This window comes from Marmota flaviventris, chromosome 14 (assembly GCF_047511675.1).
Source record: "Marmota flaviventris isolate mMarFla1 chromosome 14, mMarFla1.hap1, whole genome shotgun sequence".
NCBI classification, from domain to species: Eukaryota; Metazoa; Chordata; class Mammalia; order Rodentia; family Sciuridae; genus Marmota; species Marmota flaviventris.
Genome location: NC_092511.1, coordinates 76,022,160 through 76,044,860, shown reverse-complemented (window position 1 = coordinate 76,044,860; position 22,701 = coordinate 76,022,160). Strand labels below are relative to the sequence as shown.

The 22,701-nt window shown below is 66.7% G+C and overlaps 9 non-coding genes across 9 annotated transcripts; all 9 read right to left on the bottom strand.

Annotated features, from left to right (window-relative positions):
* Positions 1-1,919: 1,919 nt before the first annotated feature.
* Positions 1,920-2,038, bottom strand: LOC139701958 (5S ribosomal RNA). Its single transcript, XR_011704557.1, has one exon. It is a non-coding gene; the product is annotated as a 5S ribosomal RNA (ribosomal RNA).
* Positions 2,039-4,424: 2,386 nt separating this feature from the next.
* LOC139701957 (5S ribosomal RNA) lies at positions 4,425-4,543 on the bottom strand. Its single transcript, XR_011704556.1, has one exon. It is a non-coding gene; the product is annotated as a 5S ribosomal RNA (ribosomal RNA).
* Positions 4,544-6,937: 2,394 nt separating this feature from the next.
* Positions 6,938-7,056, bottom strand: LOC139701956 (5S ribosomal RNA). The gene has a single exon (XR_011704555.1). It is a non-coding gene; the product is annotated as a 5S ribosomal RNA (ribosomal RNA).
* A 2,388-nt stretch (positions 7,057-9,444) lies between these two features.
* Positions 9,445-9,563, bottom strand: LOC139701970 (5S ribosomal RNA). Its single transcript, XR_011704569.1, has one exon. It is a non-coding gene; the product is annotated as a 5S ribosomal RNA (ribosomal RNA).
* Positions 9,564-11,949: 2,386 nt separating this feature from the next.
* On the bottom strand, positions 11,950-12,068 carry LOC139701955 (5S ribosomal RNA). Its single transcript, XR_011704554.1, has one exon. It is a non-coding gene; the product is annotated as a 5S ribosomal RNA (ribosomal RNA).
* Positions 12,069-14,462: 2,394 nt separating this feature from the next.
* On the bottom strand, positions 14,463-14,581 carry LOC139701954 (5S ribosomal RNA). The gene has a single exon (XR_011704553.1). It is a non-coding gene; the product is annotated as a 5S ribosomal RNA (ribosomal RNA).
* Positions 14,582-16,968: 2,387 nt separating this feature from the next.
* On the bottom strand, positions 16,969-17,087 carry LOC139701953 (5S ribosomal RNA). The gene has a single exon (XR_011704552.1). It is a non-coding gene; the product is annotated as a 5S ribosomal RNA (ribosomal RNA).
* A 2,384-nt stretch (positions 17,088-19,471) lies between these two features.
* LOC139701952 (5S ribosomal RNA) lies at positions 19,472-19,590 on the bottom strand. The gene has a single exon (XR_011704551.1). It is a non-coding gene; the product is annotated as a 5S ribosomal RNA (ribosomal RNA).
* A 2,382-nt stretch (positions 19,591-21,972) lies between these two features.
* On the bottom strand, positions 21,973-22,091 carry LOC139701951 (5S ribosomal RNA). The gene has a single exon (XR_011704550.1). It is a non-coding gene; the product is annotated as a 5S ribosomal RNA (ribosomal RNA).
* Between the last annotated feature and the right edge of the window lie 610 nt (positions 22,092-22,701).

Below are 22,701 nucleotides of genomic sequence, written 5' to 3'. Positions count from 1 at the left end.
AGCCCTGGCCGTTTCAGTGTCCCGCGCGCGCGAACCTAGCCTAGCCTAGCCCGGAGCCCAGAGAGCCAGGGGCGGAGAGGCAGGCGGGCACCCCCCTCGGACACCCCAGGGACCCTGACACAGGCCCTGCGCCCCAGGCGGAAATGCAGTCCGACTGGGCAATGGCCAGCCGCCGGCCACACACGTCCCCTGAGCGTGCCTGGCGAGTGGAGCCACGCACAGGGAGGGCAGGAGGGAGGAACACACTCAGGGACTCAGGGAAAACCGGGCAGAGGGTGGCCGGGGGCAGCGGCCCGCTGGCTCCCAGTCAGTCAGTCGCCCGGCCAGGCTCAGAAGTGCGCCGCTGGGGTCGTGCCTCGCCCTGAGTTTCGGGCCCACTCTGCAAAGCCACCGCAGTCACCCCCTTCGGACCCAATGCCAAGGTCGGAGGGCTCTGCGCCTTGTTGGTACCAGTCAACGACCAGCACGTGCACAGCACCGCCCTGAGGAAGGGCATAGACCCCTCTGTCCAGTGTCCAGGAAAGGACCGCCTGTGGAAGAAGCACCCTGATTCAAACCCCTGTGGGAGCTTAGTCGGCGGCCTCACCAGACGGAAAGCCCCCTCCCCTGCAAGCATTGCAGGGGGGAGAGGGGGGAGGGAGGGGAGCGGTGGTTGCGTTGCGGGGACACGCGCCCACCGGGTCGTCAGGCCCTGCGTCTTGTCCTGTCCTCTGCAGGTGGACCGGTGACCGCGACCAAGGGGCCTCTGCTTCCCTGTCCCCACCGGCCAGGCTTCAACTCCTCTTGGCACCTGGTCCTCCATGGCAACCCCCTGGCCCCGAACCGCTTGCCTGCTCTGAAGGCTGCTTCCTCCTCTTTCAGGAGCGCCTGCCCTCTTTTGCCATCTGCTCTCTTGCTTGGCTCTCAGCGCAGACTCCTAAGACCCTGTGGCCTCCTTGGCCCTCTCTCAGCCTCTGCTGAGCACACACCCTGAAGTCCTGCGCGCACTTCAAGGGTGATGTGTGAATCCACTCTTACATCCATGGGAAGTTAGATGGGAGATGAGAGAACCTGTGACTGCCCAGTCTCCAGGCTACCATGGACCTGGTGACTTGCAGCCCAGAGTGAGTTGGCTGGGGTTGGGTGGGGGGTAGAGGGGTGAGTGTGTGTCTCTGTGTGTGTGTGTGTGTGTGTGTGTGTGTGTGAGAGAGAGAGAGAGAGAGAGAGAGAGAGAGAGAGGAGAGTCAAGGCCAGAGAGGGATTGAGTGGGAGATGGAGACAGGGATGCCTCCTCACAGGCCAAGAGAGGCACAAGAGAGAAGGAGAGATGGATGAACAGGGACCCACAGAGACATCTGCTGCTCCGATGAGAGTGAAAGGGAGAGACAGGCAGAGAGAGAGATTGACTCAGGGGGACCCTCACGGAGGAAGGCGGTGGGGAAGGAGGTAGAGACACAGGAGGGACCTTGCGGAGGTGGTGCAAAGAGAAAGGACCCAGGCAGAGACGCTCGATGGACTCTCCCACTCCCAGGATCTGGGTGTCAAGGTTCTGCTTGTGTGGCAGGAACGGGTGAGGGAGCGGGCCCCGCGGGTGGGCCCCGTGTTCTGGGGAAGGCGGGTGTCGCCCCCCCACACACCCCATCCTCCAGGCCGAGGGGTGGGGGGGTCGGTCTGGGTGCACATGGAGGGTCGTGGCCTGGACCTGGCTCGGCTCAGCGGGGTCTCATGGAGTGAGTGTCCTAGCGTCCCTGGGGAGAGCCAGGCCTGTGGGCCTTGTTGCAGGCGCTGGGCGCTGGTCGTCGGGAGGCCAGCCGCAGGCCTGAAGGGACAGCGACCGGCAGCCCAGGGCTGCGCCTGCGCCCTGGCCCGAGGGCCCGGGGGTCACGGCCTGTCTCTCGGGGCCACGCAAGTTAAAAGTGTGTGTGGGAAGGGGGCGCAAAAGCCTACAGCACCCGGTATTCCCAGGCGGTCTCCCATCCAAGTACTAACCAGGCCCGACCCTGCTTAGCTTCCGAGATCAGACGAGATCGGGCGCGTTCAGGGTGGTATGGCCGTAGACGGGGAGGGCCGCCCGGGGGCGCCTCAAGAGCCTGCTCCGGGTTCCACCCTTCAGTCCAGGGGACGGGAGGGGGGTGGAGGGGGGAAATCGGAGGGGGTGGTCGCAGGGGGCCTCCCTCGCCCGCCCCACAACAGCGCAGCCCAGCCCAACTCAACCCAAGGCTGGGGGCTCTCACGCTCCGCTCCGACCTGACTCCACCGGGCAGCGGCCCAGGGGTCCTGGGAGACTGGGACTGGCTGAGTCCCGCCTCCAACACCGCCGCTCTCCACCTGGCTCCACTTACCGCGAGCCCCACCAAGCGCCCGCAGGGATCGCACCGCCCCGCCCCGGCCTGGCGTGGCCTGGCGTGGCCTGGCCTCCTCCGCCGCTCCTCGCCAAGGCCCAGGCCTCCCGCGACCCCAACCCCCCCACGGACCCCCGGCCCCCCACCGCCACGCCCACCCCGCCTTTCGCCAGGCGGAGAAGCCCAGAAGCCCTGGCCGTTTCAGTGTCCCGCGCGCGCGAACCTAGCCTAGCCTAGCCCGGAGCCCAGAGAGCCAGGGGCGGAGAGGCAGGCGGGCACCCCCCTCGGACACCCCAGGGACCCTGACAGAGGCCCTGCGCCCCAGGCGGAAATGCAGTCCGACTGGGCAATGGCCAGCCGCCGGCCACACACGTCCCCTGAGCGTGCCTGGCGAGTGGAGCCACGCACAGGGAGGGCAGGAGGGAGGAACACACTCAGGGACTCAGGGAAAACCGGGCAGAGGGTGGCCGGGGGCAGCGGCCCGCTGGCTCCCAGTCAGTCAGTCGCCCGGCCAGGCTCAGAAGTGCGCCGCTGGGGTCGTGCCTCGCCCTGAGTTTCGGGCCCACTCTGCAAAGCCACCGCAGTCACCCCCTTCGGACCCAATGCCAAGGTCGGAGGGCTCTGCGCCTTGTTGGTACCAGTCAACGACCAGCACGTGCACAGCACCGCCCTGAGGAAGGGCATAGACCCCTCTGTCCAGTGTCCAGGAAAGGACCGCCTGTGGAAGAAGCACCCTGATTCAAACCCCTGTGGGAGCTTAGTCGGCGGCCTCACCAGACGGAAAGCCCCCTCCCCTGCAAGCATTGCAGGGGGGAGAGGGGGGAGGGAGGGGAGCGGTGGTTGCGTTGCGGGGACACGCGCCCACCGGGTCGTCAGGCCCTGCGTCTTGTCCTGTCCTCTGCAGGTGGACCGGTGACCGCGACCAAGGGGCCTCTGCTTCCCTGTCCCCACCGGCCAGGCTTCAACTCCTCTTGGCACCTGGTCCTCCATGGCAACCCCCTGGCCCCGAACCGCTTGCCTGCTCTGAAGGCTGCTTCCTCCTCTTTCAGGAGCGCCTGCCCTCTTTTGCCATCTGCTCTCTTGCTTGGCTCTCAGCGCAGACTCCTAAGACCCTGTGGCCTCCTTGGCCCTCTCTCAGCCTCTGCTGAGCACACACCCTGAAGTCCTGCGCGCACTTCAAGGGTGATGTGTGAATCCACTCTTACATCCATGGGAAGTTAGATGGGAGATGAGAGAACCTGTGACTGCCCAGTCTCCAGGCTACCATGGACCTGGTGACTTGCAGCCCAGAGTGAGTTGGCTGGGGTTGGGTGGGGGGTAGAGGGGTGAGTGTGTGTCTCTGTGTGTGTGTGTGTGTGTGTGTGTGTGTGAGAGAGAGAGAGAGAGAGAGAGAGAGAGAGAGGAGAGTCAAGGCCAGAGAGGGATTGAGTGGGAGATGGAGACAGGGATGCCTCCTCACAGGCCAAGAGAGGCACAAGAGAGAAGGAGAGATGGATGAACAGGGACCCACAGAGACATCTGCTGCTCCGATGAGAGTGAAAGGGAGAGACAGGCAGAGAGAGAGATTGACTCAGGGGGACCCTCACGGAGGAAGGCGGTGGGGAAGGAGGTAGAGACACAGGAGGGACCTTGCGGAGGTGGTGCAAAGAGAAAGGACCCAGGCAGAGACGCTCGATGGACTCTCCCACTCCCAGGATCTGGGTGTCAAGGTTCTGCTTGTGTGGCAGGAACGGGTGAGGGAGCGGGCCCCGCGGGTGGGCCCCGTGTTCTGGGGAAGGCGGGTGTCGCCCCCCCACACACCCCATCCTCCAGGCCGAGGGGTGGGGGGGTCGGTCTGGGTGCACATGGAGGGTCGTGGCCTGGACCTGGCTCGGCTCAGCGGGGTCTCATGGAGTGAGTGTCCTAGCGTCCCTGGGGAGAGCCAGGCCTGTGGGCCTTGTTGCAGGCGCTGGGCGCTGGTCGTCGGGAGGCCAGCCGCAGGCCTGAAGGGACAGCGACCGGCAGCCCAGGGCTGCGCCTGCGCCCTGGCCCGAGGGCCCGGGGGTCACGGCCTGTCTCTCGGGGCCACGCAAGTTAAAAGTGTGTGTGGGAAGGGGGCGCAAAAGCCTACAGCACCCGGTATTCCCAGGCGGTCTCCCATCCAAGTACTAACCAGGCCCGACCCTGCTTAGCTTCCGAGATCAGACGAGATCGGGCGCGTTCAGGGTGGTATGGCCGTAGACGGGGAGGGCCGCCCGGGGGCGCCTCAAGAGCCTGCTCCGGGTTCCACCCTTCAGTCCAGGGGACGGGAGGGGGGTGGAGGGGGGAAATCGGAGGGGGTGGTCGCAGGGGGCCTCCCTCGCCCGCCCCACAACAGCGCAGCCCAGCCCAACTCAACTCAAGGCTGGGGGCTCTCACGCTCCGCTCCGACCTGACTCCACCGGGCAGCGGCCCAGGGGTCCTGGGAGACTGGGACTGGCTGAGTCCCGCCTCCAACACCGCCGCTCTCCACCTGGCTCCACTTACCGCGAGCCCCACCAAGCGCCCGCAGGGATCGCACCGCCCCGCCCCGGCCTGGCGTGGCCTGGCGTGGCCTGGCCTCCTCCGCCGCTCCTCGCCAAGGCCCAGGCCTCCCGCGACCCCAACCCCCCCACGGACCCCCGGCCCCCCACCGCCACGCCCACCCCGCCTTTCGCCAGGCGGAGAAGCCCAGAAGCCCTGGCCGTTTCAGTGTCCCGCGCGCGCGAACCTAGCCTAGCCTAGCCCGGAGCCCAGAGAGCCAGGGGCGGAGAGGCAGGCGGGCACCCCCCTCGGACACCCCAGGGACCCTGACACAGGCCCTGCGCCCCAGGCGGAAATGCAGTCCGACTGGGCAATGGCCAGCCGCCGGCCACACACGTCCCCTGAGCGTGCCTGGCGAGTGGAGCCACGCACAGGGAGGGCAGGAGGGAGGAACACACTCAGGGACTCAGGGAAAACCGGGCAGAGGGTGGCCGGGGGCAGCGGCCCGCTGGCTCCCAGTCAGTCAGTCGCCCGGCCAGGCTCAGAAGTGCGCCGCTGGGGTCGTGCCTCGCCCTGAGTTTCGGGCCCACTCTGCAAAGCCACCGCAGTCACCCCCTTCGGACCCAATGCCAAGGTCGGAGGGCTCTGCGCCTTGTTGGTACCAGTCAACGACCAGCACGTGCACAGCACCGCCCTGAGGAAGGGCATAGACCCCTCTGTCCAGTGTCCAGGAAAGGACCGCCTGTGGAAGAAGCACCCTGATTCAAACCCCTGTGGGAGCTTAGTCGGCGGCCTCACCAGACGGAAAGCCCCCTCCCCTGCAAGCATTGCAGGGGGGAGAGGGGGGAGGGAGGGGAGCGGTGGTTGCGTTGCGGGGACACGCGCCCACCGGGTCGTCAGGCCCTGCGTCTTGTCCTGTCCTCTGCAGGTGGACCGGTGACCGCGACCAAGGGGCCTCTGCTTCCCTGTCCCCACCGGCCAGGCTTCAACTCCTCTTGGCACCTGGTCCTCCATGGCAACCCCCTGGCCCCGAACCGCTTGCCTGCTCTGAAGGCTGCTTCCTCCTCTTTCAGGAGCGCCTGCCCTCTTTTGCCATCTGCTCTCTTGCTTGGCTCTCAGCGCAGACTCCTAAGACCCTGTGGCCTCCTCGGCCCTCTCTCAGCCTCTGCTGAGCACACACCCTGAAGTCCTGCGCGCACTTCAAGGGTGATGTGTGAATCCACTCTTACATCCATGGGAAGTTAGATGGGAGATGAGAGAACCTGTGACTGCCCAGTCTCCAGGCTACCATGGACCTGGTGACTTGCAGCCCAGAGTGAGTTGGCTGGGGTTGGGTGGGGGGTAGAGGGGTGAGTGTGTGTCTCTGTGTGTGTGTGTGTGTGTGTGTGTGTGTGAGAGAGAGAGAGAGAGAGAGAGAGAGAGAGAGAGAGAGAGGAGAGTCAAGGCCAGAGAGGGATTGAGTGGGAGATGGAGACAGGGATGCCTCCTCACAGGCCAAGAGAGGCACAAGAGAGAAGGAGAGATGGATGAACAGGGACCCACAGAGACATCTGCTGCTCCGATGAGAGTGAAAGGGAGAGACAGGCAGAGAGAGAGATTGACTCAGGGGGACCCTCACGGAGGAAGGCGGTGGGGAAGGAGGTAGAGACACAGGAGGGACCTTGCGGAGGTGGTGCAAAGAGAAAGGACCCAGGCAGAGACGCTCGATGGACTCTCCCACTCCCAGGATCTGGGTGTCAAGGTTCTGCTTGTGTGGCAGGAACGGGTGAGGGAGCGGGCCCCGCGGGTGGGCCCCGTGTTCTGGGGAAGGCGGGTGTCGCCCCCCCACACACCCCATCCTCCAGGCCGAGGGGTGGGGGGGTCGGTCTGGGTGCACATGGAGGGTCGTGGCCTGGACCTGGCTCGGCTCAGCGGGGTCTCATGGAGTGAGTGTCCTAGCGTCCCTGGGGAGAGCCAGGCCTGTGGGCCTTGTTGCAGGCGCTGGGCGCTGGTCGTCGGGAGGCCAGCCGCAGGCCTGAAGGGACAGCGACCGGCAGCCCAGGGCTGCGCCTGCGCCCTGGCCCGAGGGCCCGGGGGTCACGGCCTGTCTCTCGGGGCCACGCAAGTTAAAAGTGTGTGTGGGAAGGGGGCGCAAAAGCCTACAGCACCCGGTATTCCCAGGCGGTCTCCCATCCAAGTACTAACCAGGCCCGACCCTGCTTAGCTTCCGAGATCAGACGAGATCGGGCGCGTTCAGGGTGGTATGGCCGTAGACGGGGAGGGCCGCCCGGGGGCGCCTCAAGAGCCTGCTCCGGGTTCCACCCTTCAGTCCAGGGGACGGGAGGGGGGTGGAGGGGGGAAATCGGAGGGGGTGGTCGCAGGGGGCCTCCCTCGCCCGCCCCACAACAGCGCAGCCCAGCCCAACTCAACTCAAGGCTGGGGGCTCTCACGCTCCGCTCCGACCTGACTCCACCGGGCAGCGGCCCAGGGGTCCTGGGAGACTGGGACTGGCTGAGTCCCGCCTCCAACACCGCCGCTCTCCACCTGGCTCCACTTACCGCGAGCCCCACCAAGCGCCCGCAGGGATCGCACCGCCCCGCCCCGGCCTGGCGTGGCCTGGCGTGGCCTGGCCTCCTCCGCCGCTCCTCGCCAAGGCCCAGGCCTCCCGCGACCCCAACCCCCCCACGGACCCCCGGCCCCCCACCGCCACGCCCACCCCGCCTTTCGCCAGGCGGAGAAGCCCAGAAGCCCTGGCCGTTTCAGTGTCCCGCGCGCGCGAACCTAGCCTAGCCTAGCCCGGAGCCCAGAGAGCCAGGGGCGGAGAGGCAGGCGGGCACCCCCCTCGGACACCCCAGGGACCCTGACACAGGCCCTGCGCCCCAGGCGGAAATGCAGTCCGACTGGGCAATGGCCAGCCGCCGGCCACACACGTCCCCTGAGCGTGCCTGGCGAGTGGAGCCACGCACAGGGAGGGCAGGAGGGAGGAACACACTCAGGGACTCAGGGAAAACCGGGCAGAGGGTGGCCGGGGGCAGCGGCCCGCTGGCTCCCAGTCAGTCAGTCGCCCGGCCAGGCTCAGAAGTGCGCCGCTGGGGTCGTGCCTCGCCCTGAGTTTCGGGCCCACTCTGCAAAGCCACCGCAGTCACCCCCTTCGGACCCAATGCCAAGGTCGGAGGGCTCTGCGCCTTGTTGGTACCAGTCAACGACCAGCACGTGCACAGCACCGCCCTGAGGAAGGGCATAGACCCCTCTGTCCAGTGTCCAGGAAAGGACCGCCTGTGGAAGAAGCACCCTGATTCAAACCCCTGTGGGAGCTTAGTCGGCGGCCTCACCAGACGGAAAGCCCCCTCCCCTGCAAGCATTGCAGGGGGGAGAGGGGGGAGGGAGGGGAGCGGTGGTTGCGTTGCGGGGACACGCGCCCACCGGGTCGTCAGGCCCTGCGTCTTGTCCTGTCCTCTGCAGGTGGACCGGTGACCGCGACCAAGGGGCCTCTGCTTCCCTGTCCCCACCGGCCAGGCTTCAACTCCTCTTGGCACCTGGTCCTCCATGGCAACCCCCTGGCCCCGAACCGCTTGCCTGCTCTGAAGGCTGCTTCCTCCTCTTTCAGGAGCGCCTGCCCTCTTTTGCCATCTGCTCTCTTGCTTGGCTCTCAGCGCAGACTCCTAAGACCCTGTGGCCTCCTTGGCCCTCTCTCAGCCTCTGCTGAGCACACACCCTGAAGTCCTGCGCGCACTTCAAGGGTGATGTGTGAATCCACTCTTACATCCATGGGAAGTTAGATGGGAGATGAGAGAACCTGTGACTGCCCAGTCTCCAGGCTACCATGGACCTGGTGACTTGCAGCCCAGAGTGAGTTGGCTGGGGTTGGGTGGGGGGTAGAGGGGTGAGTGTGTGTCTCTGTGTGTGTGTGTGTGTGTGTGTGTGTGTGTGAGAGAGAGAGAGAGAGAGAGAGAGAGAGAGAGGAGAGTCAAGGCCAGAGAGGGATTGAGTGGGAGATGGAGACAGGGATGCCTCCTCACAGGCCAAGAGAGGCACAAGAGAGAAGGAGAGATGGATGAACAGGGACCCACAGAGACATCTGCTGCTCCGATGAGAGTGAAAGGGAGAGACAGGCAGAGAGAGAGATTGACTCAGGGGGACCCTCACGGAGGAAGGCGGTGGGGAAGGAGGTAGAGACACAGGAGGGACCTTGCGGAGGTGGTGCAAAGAGAAAGGACCCAGGCAGAGACGCTCGATGGACTCTCCCACTCCCAGGATCTGGGTGTCAAGGTTCTGCTTGTGTGGCAGGAACGGGTGAGGGAGCGGGCCCCGCGGGTGGGCCCCGTGTTCTGGGGAAGGCGGGTGTCGCCCCCCCACACACCCCATCCTCCAGGCCGAGGGGTGGGGGGGTCGGTCTGGGTGCACATGGAGGGTCGTGGCCTGGACCTGGCTCGGCTCAGCGGGGTCTCATGGAGTGAGTGTCCTAGCGTCCCTGGGGAGAGCCAGGCCTGTGGGCCTTGTTGCAGGCGCTGGGCGCTGGTCGTCGGGAGGCCAGCCGCAGGCCTGAAGGGACAGCGACCGGCAGCCCAGGGCTGCGCCTGCGCCCTGGCCCGAGGGCCCGGGGGTCACGGCCTGTCTCTCGGGGCCACGCAAGTTAAAAGTGTGTGTGGGAAGGGGGCGCAAAAGCCTACAGCACCCGGTATTCCCAGGCGGTCTCCCATCCAAGTACTAACCAGGCCCGACCCTGCTTAGCTTCCGAGATCAGACGAGATCGGGCGCGTTCAGGGTGGTATGGCCTTAGATGGAGAGGCCGCCCGGGGGCGCCTCAAGAGCCTGCTCCGGGTTCCACCCTTCAGTCCAGGGGACGGGAGGGGGGTGGAGGGGGGAAATCGGAGGGGGTGGTCGCAGGGGGCCTCCCTCGCCCGCCCCACAACAGCGCAGCCCAACCCAACTCAACTCAAGGCTGGGGGCTCTCACGCTCCGCTCCGACCTGACTCCACCGGGCAGCGGCCCAGGGGTCCTGGGAGACTGGGACTGGCTGAGTCCCGCCTCCAACACCGCCCCTCTCCACCTGGCTCCACCTACCGCGAGCCCCACCAAGCGCCCGCAGGGATCGCCCCGCCCCGCCCCGCCCCGGCCTGGTGTGGCCTGGCGTGGCCTGGCCTCCTCCGCCGCTCCTCGCCAAGGCCCAGGCCTCCCGCGACCCCAACCCCCCCACGGACCCCCGGCCCCCCACCGCCACGCCCACCCCGCCTTTCGCCAGGCGGAGAAGCCCAGAAGCCCTGGCCGTTTCAGTGTCCCGCGCGCGCGAACCTAGCCTAGCCTAGCCCGGAGCCCAGAGAGCCAGGGGCGGAGAGGCAGGCGGGCACCCCCCTCGGACACCCCAGGGACCCTGACACAGGCCCTGCGCCCCAGGCGGAAATGCAGTCCGACTGGGCAATGGCCAGCCGCCGGCCACACACGTCCCCTGAGCGTGCCTGGCGAGTGGAGCCACGCACAGGGAGGGCAGGAGGGAGGAACACACTCAGGGACTCAGGGAAAACCGGGCAGAGGGTGGCCGGGGGCAGCGGCCCGCTGGCTCCCAGTCAGTCAGTCGCCCGGCCAGGCTCAGAAGTGCGCCGCTGGGGTCGTGCCTCGCCCTGAGTTTCGGGCCCACTCTGCAAAGCCACCGCAGTCACCCCCTTCGGACCCAATGCCAAGGTCGGAGGGCTCTGCGCCTTGTTGGTACCAGTCAACGACCAGCACGTGCACAGCACCGCCCTGAGGAAGGGCATAGACCCCTCTGTCCAGTGTCCAGGAAAGGACCGCCTGTGGAAGAAGCACCCTGATTCAAACCCCTGTGGGAGCTTAGTCGGCGGCCTCACCAGACGGAAAGCCCCCTCCCCTGCAAGCATTGCAGGGGGGAGAGGGGGGAGGGAGGGGAGCGGTGGTTGCGTTGCGGGGACACGCGCCCACCGGGTCGTCAGGCCCTGCGTCTTGTCCTGTCCTCTGCAGGTGGACCGGTGACCGCGACCAAGGGGCCTCTGCTTCCCTGTCCCCACCGGCCAGGCTTCAACTCCTCTTGGCACCTGGTCCTCCATGGCAACCCCCTGGCCCCGAACCGCTTGCCTGCTCTGAAGGCTGCTTCCTCCTCTTTCAGGAGCGCCTGCCCTCTTTTGCGATCTGCTCTCTTGCTTGGCTCTCAGCGCAGACTCCTAAGACCCTGTGGCCTCCTCGGCCCTCTCTCAGCCTCTGCTGAGCACACACCCTGAAGTCCTGCGCGCACTTCAAGGGTGATGTGTGAATCCACTCTTACATCCATGGGAAGTTAGATGGGAGATGAGAGAACCTGTGACTGCCCAGTCTCCAGGCTACCATGGACCTGGTGACTTGCAGCCCAGAGTGAGTTGGCTGGGGTTGGGTGGGGGGTAGAGGGGTGAGTGTGTGTCTCTGTGTGTGTGTGTGTGTGTGTGAGAGAGAGAGAGAGATAGAGAGAGAGAGAGAGAGAGGAGAGTCAAGGCCAGAGAGGGATTGAGTGGGAGATGGAGACAGGGATGCCTCCTCACAGGCCAAGAGAGGCACAAGAGAGAAGGAGAGATGGATGAACAGGGACCCACAGAGACATCTGCTGCTCCGATGAGAGTGAAAGGGAGAGACAGGCAGAGAGAGAGATTGACTCAGGGGGACCCTCACGGAGGAAGGCAGTGGGGAAGGAGGTAGAGACACAGGAGGGACCTTGCGGAGGTGGTGCAAAGAGAAAGGACCCAGGCAGAGACGCTCGATGGACTCTCCCACTCCCAGGATCTGGGTGTCAAGGTTCTGCTTGTGTGGCAGGAACGGGTGAGGGAGCGGGCCCCGCGGGTGGGCCCCGTGTTCTGGGGAAGGCGGGTGTCGCCCCCCCACACACCCCATCCTCCAGGCCGAGGGGTGGGGGGGTCGGTCTGGGTGCACATGGAGGGTCGTGGCCTGGACCTGGCTCGGCTCAGCGGGGTCTCATGGAGTGAGTGTCCTAGCGTCCCTGGGGAGAGCCAGGCCTGTGGGCCTTGTTGCAGGCGCTGGGCGCTGGTCGTCGGGAGGCCAGCCGCAGGCCTGAAGGGACAGCGACCGGCAGCCCAGGGCTGCGCCTGCGCCCTGGCCCGAGGGCCCGGGGGTCACGGCCTGTCTCTCGGGGCCACGCAAGTTAAAAGTGTGTGTGGGAAGGGGGCGCAAAAGCCTACAGCACCCGGTATTCCCAGGCGGTCTCCCATCCAAGTACTAACCAGGCCCGACCCTGCTTAGCTTCCGAGATCAGACGAGATCGGGCGCGTTCAGGGTGGTATGGCCGTAGACGGGGAGGGCCGCCCGGGGGCGCCTCAAGAGCCTGCTCCGGGTTCCACCCTTCAGTCCAGGGGACGGGAGGGGGGTGGAGGGGGGAAATCGGAGGGGGTGGTCGCAGGGGGCCTCCCTCGCCCGCCCCACAACAGCGCAGCCCAGCCCAACTCAACTCAAGGCTGGGGGCTCTCACGCTCCGCTCCGACCTGACTCCACCGGGCAGCGGCCCAGGGGTCCTGGGAGACTGGGACTGGCTGAGTCCCGCCTCCAACACCGCCGCTCTCCACCTGGCTCCACTTACCGCGAGCCCCACCAAGCGCCCGCAGGGATCGCACCGCCCCGCCCCGGCCTGGCGTGGCCTGGCGTGGCCTGGCCTCCTCCGCCGCTCCTCGCCAAGGCCCAGGCCTCCCGCGACCCCAACCCCCCCACGGACCCCCGGCCCCCCACCGCCACGCCCACCCCGCCTTTCGCCAGGCGGAGAAGCCCAGAAGCCCTGGCCGTTTCAGTGTCCCGCGCGCGCGAACCTAGCCTAGCCTAGCCCGGAGCCCAGAGAGCCAGGGGCGGAGAGGCAGGCGGGCACCCCCCTCGGACACCCCAGGGACCCTGACAGAGGCCCTGCGCCCCAGGCGGAAATGCAGTCCGACTGGGCAATGGCCAGCCGCCGGCCACACACGTCCCCTGAGCGTGCCTGGCGAGTGGAGCCACGCACAGGGAGGGCAGGAGGGAGGAACACACTCAGGGACTCAGGGAAAACCGGGCAGAGGGTGGCCGGGGGCAGCGGCCCGCTGGCTCCCAGTCAGTCAGTCGCCCGGCCAGGCTCAGAAGTGCGCCGCTGGGGTCGTGCCTCGCCCTGAGTTTCGGGCCCACTCTGCAAAGCCACCGCAGTCACCCCCTTCGGACCCAATGCCAAGGTCGGAGGGCTCTGCGCCTTGTTGGTACCAGTCAACGACCAGCACGTGCACAGCACCGCCCTGAGGAAGGGCATAGACCCCTCTGTCCAGTGTCCAGGAAAGGACCGCCTGTGGAAGAAGCACCCTGATTCAAACCCCTGTGGGAGCTTAGTCGGCGGCCTCACCAGACGGAAAGCCCCCTCCCCTGCAAGCATTGCAGGGGGGAGAGGGGGGAGGGAGGGGAGCGGTGGTTGCGTTGCGGGGACACGCGCCCACCGGGTCGTCAGGCCCTGCGTCTTGTCCTGTCCTCTGCAGGTGGACCGGTGACCGCGACCAAGGGGCCTCTGCTTCCCTGTCCCCACCGGCCAGGCTTCAACTCCTCTTGGCACCTGGTCCTCCATGGCAACCCCCTGGCCCCGAACCGCTTGCCTGCTCTGAAGGCTGCTTCCTCCTCTTTCAGGAGCGCCTGCCCTCTTTTGCCATCTGCTCTCTTGCTTGGCTCTCAGCGCAGACTCCTAAGACCCTGTGGCCTCCTCGGCCCTCTCTCAGCCTCTGCTGAGCACACACCCTGAAGTCCTGCGCGCACTTCAAGGGTGATGTGTGAATCCACTCTTACATCCATGGGAAGTTAGATGGGAGATGAGAGAACCTGTGACTGCCCAGTCTCCAGGCTACCATGGACCTGGTGACTTGCAGCCCAGAGTGAGTTGGCTGGGGTTGGGTGGGGGGTAGAGGGGTGAGTGTGTGTCTCTGTGTGTGTGTGTGTGTGTGTGTGTGTGTGAGAGAGAGAGAGAGAGAGAGAGAGAGAGAGAGAGAGAGAGGAGAGTCAAGGCCAGAGAGGGATTGAGTGGGAGATGGAGACAGGGATGCCTCCTCACAGGCCAAGAGAGGCACAAGAGAGAAGGAGAGATGGATGAACAGGGACCCACAGAGACATCTGCTGCTCCGATGAGAGTGAAAGGGAGAGACAGGCAGAGAGAGAGATTGACTCAGGGGGACCCTCACGGAGGAAGGCGGTGGGGAAGGAGGTAGAGACACAGGAGGGACCTTGCGGAGGTGGTGCAAAGAGAAAGGACCCAGGCAGAGACGCTCGATGGACTCTCCCACTCCCAGGATCTGGGTGTCAAGGTTCTGCTTGTGTGGCAGGAACGGGTGAGGGAGCGGGCCCCGCGGGTGGGCCCCGTGTTCTGGGGAAGGCGGGTGTCGCCCCCCCACACACCCCATCCTCCAGGCCGAGGGGTGGGGGGGTCGGTCTGGGTGCACATGGAGGGTCGTGGCCTGGACCTGGCTCGGCTCAGCGGGGTCTCATGGAGTGAGTGTCCTAGCGTCCCTGGGGAGAGCCAGGCCTGTGGGCCTTGTTGCAGGCGCTGGGCGCTGGTCGTCGGGAGGCCAGCCGCAGGCCTGAAGGGACAGCGACCGGCAGCCCAGGGCTGCGCCTGCGCCCTGGCCCGAGGGCCCGGGGGTCACGGCCTGTCTCTCGGGGCCACGCAAGTTAAAAGTGTGTGTGGGAAGGGGGCGCAAAAGCCTACAGCACCCGGTATTCCCAGGCGGTCTCCCATCCAAGTACTAACCAGGCCCGACCCTGCTTAGCTTCCGAGATCAGACGAGATCGGGCGCGTTCAGGGTGGTATGGCCGTAGACGGGGAGGGCCGCCCGGGGGCGCCTCAAGAGCCTGCTCCGGGTTCCACCCTTCAGTCCAGGGGACGGGAGGGGGGTGGAGGGGGGAAATCGGAGGGGGTGGTCGCAGGGGGCCTCCCTCGCCCGCCCCACAACAGCGCAGCCCAGCCCAACTCAACTCAAGGCTGGGGGCTCTCACGCTCCGCTCCGACCTGACTCCACCGGGCAGCGGCCCAGGGGTCCTGGGAGACTGGGACTGGCTGAGTCCCGCCTCCAACACCGCCGCTCTCCACCTGGCTCCACTTACCGCGAGCCCCACCAAGCGCCCGCAGGGATCGCACCGCCCCGCCCCGGCCTGGCGTGGCCTGGCGTGGCCTGGCCTCCTCCGCCGCTCCTCGCCAAGGCCCAGGCCTCCCGCGACCCCAACCCCCCCACGGACCCCCGGCCCCCCACCGCCACGCCCACCCCGCCTTTCGCCAGGCGGAGAAGCCCAGAAGCCCTGGCCGTTTCAGTGTCCCGCGCGCGCGAACCTAGCCTAGCCTAGCCCGGAGCCCAGAGAGCCAGGGGCGGAGAGGCAGGCGGGCACCCCCCTCGGACACCCCAGGGACCCTGACACAGGCCCTGCGCCCCAGGCGGAAATGCAGTCCGACTGGGCAATGGCCAGCCGCCGGCCACACACGTCCCCTGAGCGTGCCTGGCGAGTGGAGCCACGCACAGGGAGGGCAGGAGGGAGGAACACACTCAGGGACTCAGGGAAAACCGGGCAGAGGGTGGCCGGGGGCAGCGGCCCGCTGGCTCCCAGTCAGTCAGTCGCCCGGCCAGGCTCAGAAGTGCGCCGCTGGGGTCGTGCCTCGCCCTGAGTTTCGGGCCCACTCTGCAAAGCCACCGCAGTCACCCCCTTCGGACCCAATGCCAAGGTCGGAGGGCTCTGCGCCTTGTTGGTACCAGTCAACGACCAGCACGTGCACAGCACCGCCCTGAGGAAGGGCATAGACCCCTCTGTCCAGTGTCCAGGAAAGGACCGCCTGTGGAAGAAGCACCCTGATTCAAACCCCTGTGGGAGCTTAGTCGGCGGCCTCACCAGACGGAAAGCCCCCTCCCCTGCAAGCATTGCAGGGGGGAGAGGGGGGAGGGAGGGGAGCGGTGGTTGCGTTGCGGGGACACGCGCCCACCGGGTCGTCAGGCCCTGCGTCTTGTCCTGTCCTCTGCAGGTGGACCGGTGACCGCGACCAAGGGGCCTCTGCTTCCCTGTCCCCACCGGCCAGGCTTCAACTCCTCTTGGCACCTGGTCCTCCATGGCAACCCCCTGGCCCCGAACCGCTTGCCTGCTCTGAAGGCTGCTTCCTCCTCTTTCAGGAGCGCCTGCCCTCTTTTGCCATCTGCTCTCTTGCTTGGCTCTCAGCGCAGACTCCTAAGACCCTGTGGCCTCCTCGGCCCTCTCTCAGCCTCTGCTGAGCACACACCCTGAAGTCCTGCGCGCACTTCAAGGGTGATGTGTGAATCCACTCTTACATCCATGGGAAGTTAGATGGGAGATGAGAGAACCTGTGACTGCCCAGTCTCCAGGCTACCATGGACCTGGTGACTTGCAGCCCAGAGTGAGTTGGCTGGGGTTGGGTGGGGGGTAGAGGGGTGAGTGTGTGTCTCTGTGTGTGTGTGTGTGTGTGTGTGTGAGAGAGAGAGAGAGAGAGAGAGAGAGAGAGAGAGAGGAGAGTCAAGGCCAGAGAGGGATTGAGTGGGAGATGGAGACAGGGATGCCTCCTCACAGGCCAAGAGAGGCACAAGAGAGAAGGAGAGATGGATGAACAGGGACCCACAGAGACATCTGCTGCTCCGATGAGAGTGAAAGGGAGAGACAGGCAGAGAGAGAGATTGACTCAGGGGGACCCTCACGGAGGAAGGCGGTGGGGAAGGAGGTAGAGACACAGGAGGGACCTTGCGGAGGTGGTGCAAAGAGAAAGGACCCAGGCAGAGACGCTCGATGGACTCTCCCACTCCCAGGATCTGGGTGTCAAGGTTCTGCTTGTGTGGCAGGAACGGGTGAGGGAGCGGGCCCCGCGGGTGGGCCCCGTGTTCTGGGGAAGGCGGGTGTCGCCCCCCCACACACCCCATCCTCCAGGCCGAGGGGTGGGGGGGTTCGGTCTGGGTGCACATGGAGGGTCGTGGCCTGGACCTGGCTCGGCTCAGCGGGGTCTCATGGAGTGAGTGTCCTAGCGTCCCTGGGGAGAGCCAGGCCTGTGGGCCTTGTTGCAGGCGCTGGGCGCTGGTCGTCGGGAGGCCAGCCGCAGGCCTGAAGGGACAGCGACCGGCAGCCCAGGGCTGCGCCTGCGCCCTGGCCCGAGGGCCCAGGGGTCACGGCCTGTCTCTCGGGGCCACGCAAGTTAAAAGTGTGTGTGGGAAGGGGGCGCAAAAGCCTACAGCACCCGGTATTCCCAGGCGGTCTCCCATCCAAGTACTAACCAGGCCCGACCCTGCTTAGCTTCCGAGATCAGACGAGATCGGGCGCGTTCAGGGTGGTATGGCCGTAGACGGGGAGGGCCGCCCGGGGGCGCCTCAAGAGCCTGCTCCGGGTTCCACCCTTCAGTCCAGGGGACGGGAGGGGGGTGGAGGGGGGAAATCGGAGGGGGTGGTCGCAGGGGGCCTCCCTCGCCCGCCCCACAACAGCGCAGCCCAGCCCAACTCAACTCAAGGCTGGGGGCTCTCACGCTCCGCTCCGACCTGACTCCACCGGGCAGCGGCCCAGGGGTCCTGGGAGACTGGGACTGGCTGAGTCCCGCCTCCAACACCGCCGCTCTCCACCTGGCTCCACTTACCGCGAGCCCCACCAAGCGCCCGCAGGGATCGCACCGCCCCGCCCCGGCCTGGCGTGGCCTGGCGTGGCCTGGCCTCCTCCGCCGCTCCTCGCCAAGGCCCAGGCCTCCCGCGACCCCAACCCCCCCACGGACCCCCGGCCCCCCACCGCCACGCCCACCCCGCCTTTCGCCAGGCGGAGAAGCCCAGAAGCCCTGGCCGTTTCAGTGTCCGGCGCGCGCGAACCTAGCCTAGCCTAGCCCGGAGCCCAGAGAGCCAGGGGCGGAGAGGCAGGCGGGCACCCCCCTCGGACACCCCAGGGACCCTGACACAGGCCCAGCGCCCCAGGCGGAAATGCAGTCCGACTGGGCAATGGCCAGCCGCCGGCCACACACGTCCCCTGAGCGTGCCTGGCGAGTGGAGCCACGCACAGGGAGGGCAGGAGGGAGGAACACACTCAGGGACTCAGGGAAAACCGGGCAGAGGGTGGCCGGGGGCAGCGGCCCGCTGGCTCCCAGTCAGTCAGTCGCCCGGCCAGGCTCAGAAGTGCGCCGCTGGGGTCGTGCCTCGCCCTGAGTTTCGGGCCCACTCTGCAAAGCCACCGCAGTCACCCCCTTCGGACCCAATGCCAAGGTCGGAGGGCTCTGCGCCTTGTTGGTACCAGTCAACGACCAGCACGTGCACAGCACCGCCCTGAGGAAGGGCATAGACCCCTCTGTCCAGTGTCCAGGAAAGGACCGCCTGTGGAAGAAGCACCCTGATTCAAACCCCTGTGGGAGCTTAGTCGGCGGCCTCACCAGACGGAAAGCCCCCTCCCCTGCAAGCATTGCAGGGGGGAGAGGGGGGAGGGAGGGGAGCGGTGGTTGCGTTGCGGGGACACGCGCCCACCGGGTCGTCAGGCCCTGCGTCTTGTCCTGTCCTCTGCAGGTGGACCGGTGACCGCGACCAAGGGGCCTCTGCTTCCCTGTCCCCACCGGCCAGGCTTCAACTCCTCTTGGCACCTGGTCCTCCATGGCAACCCCCTGGCCCCGAACCGCTTGCCTGCTCTGAAGGCTGCTTCCTCCTCTTTCAGGAGCGCCTGCCCTCTTTTGCCATCTGCTCTCTTGCTTGGCTCTCAGCGCAGACTCCTAAGACCCTGTGGCCTCCTCGGCCCTCTCTCAGCCTCTGCTGAGCACACACCCTGAAGTCCTGCGCGCACTTCAAGGGTGATGTGTGAATCCACTCTTACATCCATGGGAAGTTAGATGGGAGATGAGAGAACCTGTGACTGCCCAGTCTCCAGGCTACCATGGACCTGGTGACTTGCAGCCCAGAGTGAGTTGGCTGGGGTTGGGTGGGGGGTAGAGGGGTGAGTGTGTGTCTCTCTCTGTGTGTGTGTGTGTGTGTGAGAGAGAGAGAGAGAGAGAGAGAGAGAGAGAGAGAGGAGAGTCAAGGCCAGAGAGGGATTGAGTGGGAGATGGAGACAGGGATGCCTCCTCACAGGCCAAGAGAGGCACAAGAGAGAAGGAGAGATGGATGAACAGGGACCCACAGAGACATCTGCTGCTCCGATGAGAGTGAAAGGGAGAGACAGGCAGAGAGAGAGATTGACTCAGGGGGACCCTCACGGAGGAAGGCGGTGGGGAAGGAGGTAGAGACACAGGAGGGACCTTGCGGAGGTGGTGCAAAGAGAAAGGACCCAGGCAGAGACGCTCGATGGACTCTCCCACTCCCAGGATCTGGGTGTCAAGGTTCTGCTTGTGTGGCAGGAACGGGTGAGGGAGCGGGCCCCGCGGGTGGGCCCCGTGTTCTGGGGAAGGCGGGTGTCGCCCCCCCACACACCCCATCCTCCAGGCCGAGGGGTGGGGGGGTCGGTCTGGGTGCACATGGAGGGTCGTGGCCTGGACCTGGCTCGGCTCAGCGGGGTCTCATGGAGTGAGTGTCCTAGCGTCCCTGGGGAGAGCCAGGCCTGTGGGCCTTGTTGCAGGCGCTGGGCGCTGGTCGTCGGGAGGCCAGCCGCAGGCCTGAAGGGACAGCGACCGGCAGCCCAGGGCTGCGCCTGCGCCCTGGCCCGAGGGCCCGGGGGTCACGGCCTGTCTCTCGGGGCCACGCAAGTTAAAAGTGTGTGTGGGAAGGGGGCGCAAAAGCCTACAGCACCCGGTATTCCCAGGCGGTCTCCCATCCAAGTACTAACCAGGCCCGACCCTGCTTAGCTTCCGAGATCAGACGAGATCGGGCGCGTTCAGGGTGGTATGGCCGTAGACGGGGAGGGCCGCCCGGGGGCGCCTCAAGAGCCTGCTCCGGGTTCCACCCTTCAGTCCAGGGGACGGGAGGGGGGTGGAGGGGGGAAATCGGAGGGGGTGGTCGCAGGGGGCCTCCCTCGCCCGCCCCACAACAGCGCAGCCCAGCCCAACTCAACTCAAGGCTGGGGGCTCTCACGCTCCGCTCCGACCTGACTCCACCGGGCAGCGGCCCAGGGGTCCTGGGAGACTGGGACTGGCTGAGTCCCGCCTCCAACACCGCCGCTCTCCACCTGGCTCCACTTACCGCGAGCCCCACCAAGCGCCCGCAGGGATCGCACCGCCCCGCCCCGGCCTGGCGTGGCCTGGCGTGGCCTGGCCTCCTCCGCCGCTCCTCGCCAAGGCCCAGGCCTCCCGCGACCCCAACCCCCCCACGGACCCCCGGACCCCCACCGCCACGCCCACCCCGCCTTTCGCCAGGCGGAGAAGCCCAGAAGCCCTGGCCGTTTCAGTGTCCCGCGCGCGCGAACCTAGCCTAGCCTAGCCCGGAGCCCAGAGAGCCAGGGGCGGAGAGGCAGGCGGGCACCCCCCTCGGACACCCCAGGGACCCTGACAGAGGCCCTGCGCCCCAGGCGGAAATGCAGTCCGACTGGGCAATGGCCAGCCGCCGGCCACACACGTCCCCTGAGCGTGCCTGGCGAGTGGAGCCACGCACAGGGAGGGCAGGAGGGAGGAACACACTCAGGGACTCACGGAAAACCGGGCAGAGGGTGGCCGGGGGCAGCGGCCCGCTGGCTCCCAGTCAGTCAGTCGCCCGGCCAGGCTCAGAAGTGCGCCGCTGGGGTCGTGCCTCGCCCTGAGTTTCGGGCCCACTCTGCAAAGCCACCGCAGTCACCCCCTTCGGACCCAATGCCAAGGTCGGAGGGCTCTGCGCCTTGTTGGTACCAGTCAACGACCAGCACGTGCACAGCACCGCCCTGAGGAAGGGCATAGACCCCTCTGTCCAGTGTCCAGGAAAGGACCGCCTGTGGAAGAAGCACCCTGATTCAAACCCCTGTGGGAGCTTAGTCGGCGGCCTCACCAGACGGAAAGCCCCCTCCCCTGCAAGCATTGCAGGGGGGAGAGGGGGGAGGGAGGGGAGCGGTGGTTGCGTTGCGGGGACACGCGCCCACCGGGTCGTCAGGCCCTGCGTCTTGTCCTGTCCTCTGCAGGTGGACCGGTGACCGCGACCAAGGGGCCTCTGCTTCCCTGTCCCCACCGGCCAGGCTTCAACTCCTCTTGGCACCTGGTCCTCCATGGCAACCCCCTGGCCCCGAACCGCTTGCCTGCTCTGAAGGCTGCTTCCTCCTCTTTCAGGAGCGCCTGCCCTCTTTTGCCATCTGCTCTCTTGCTTGGCTCTCAGCGCAGACTCCTAAGACCCTGTGGCCTCCTCGGCCCTCTCTCAGCCTCTGCTGAGCACACACCCTGAAGTCCTGCGCGCACTTCAAGGGTGATGTGTGAATCCACTCTTACATCCATGGGAAGTTAGATGGGAGATGAGAGAACCTGTGACTGCCCAGTCTCCAGGCTACCATGGACCTGGTGACTTGCAGCCCAGAGTGAGTTGGCTGGGGTTGGGTGGGGGGTAGAGGGGTGAGTGTGTGTCTCTGTGTGTGTGTGTGTGTGTGTGTGAGAGAGAGAGAGAGAGAGAGAGAGAGAGAGAGAGGAGAGTCAAGGCCAGAGAGGGATTGAGTGGGAGATGGAGACAGGGATGCCTCCTCACAGGCCAAGAGAGGCACAAGAGAGAAGGAGAGATGGATGAACAGGGACCCACAGAGACATCTGCTGCTCCGATGAGAGTGAAAGGGAGAGACAGGCAGAGAGAGAGATTGACTCAGGGGGACCCTCACGGAGGAAGGCGGTGGGGAAGGAGGTAGAGACACAGGAGGGACCTTGCGGAGGTGGTGCAAAGAGAAAGGACCCAGGCAGAGACGCTCGATGGACTCTCCCACTCCCAGGATCTGGGTGTCAAGGTTCTGCTTGTGTGGCAGGAACGGGTGAGGGAGCGGGCCCCGCGGGTGGGCCCCGTGTTCTGGGGAAGGCGGGTGTCGCCCCCCCACACACCCCATCCTCCAGGCCGAGGGGTGGGGGGGTCGGTCTGGGTGCACATGGAGGGTCGTGGCCTGGACCTGGCTCGGCTCAGCGGGGTCTCATGGAGTGAGTGTCCTAGCGTCCCTGGGGAGAGCCAGGCCTGTGGGCCTTGTTGCAGGCGCTGGGCGCTGGTCGTCGGGAGGCCAGCCGCAGGCCTGAAGGGACAGCGACCGGCAGCCCAGGGCTGCGCCTGCGCCCTGGCCCGAGGGCCCGGGGGTCACGGCCTGTCTCTCGGGGCCACGCAAGTTAAAAGTGTGTGTGGGAAGGGGGCGCAAAAGCCTACAGCACCCGGTATTCCCAGGCGGTCTCCCATCCAAGTACTAACCAGGCCCGACCCTGCTTAGCTTCCGAGATCAGACGAGATCGGGCGCGTTCAGGGTGGTATGGCCGTAGACGGGGAGGGCCGCCCGGGGGCGCCTCAAGAGCCTGCTCCGGGTTCCACCCTTCAGTCCAGGGGACGGGAGGGGGGTGGAGGGGGGAAATCGGAGGGGGTGGTCGCAGGGGGCCTCCCTCGCCCGCCCCACAACAGCGCAGCCCAGCCCAACTCAACTCAAGGCTGGGGGCTCTCACGCTCCGCTCCGACCTGACTCCACCGGGCAGCGGCCCAGGGGTCCTGGGAGACTGGGACTGGCTGAGTCCCGCCTCCAACACCGCCGCTCTCCACCTGGCTCCACTTACCGCGAGCCCCACCAAGCGCCCGCAGGGATCGCACCGCCCCGCCCCGGCCTGGCGTGGCCTGGCGTGGCCTGGCCTCCTCCGCCGCTCCTCGCCAAGGCCCAGGCCTCCCGCGACCCCAACCCCCCCACGGACCCCCGGCCCCCCACCGCCACGCCCACCCCGCCTTTCGCCAGGCGGAGAAGCCCAGAAGCCCTGGCCGTTTCAGTGTCCCGCGCGCGCGAACCTAGCCTAGCCTAGCCCGGAGCCCAGAGAGCCAGGGGCGGAGAGGCAGGCGGGCACCCCCCTCGGACACCCCAGGGACCCTGACAGAGGCCCTGCGCCCCAGGC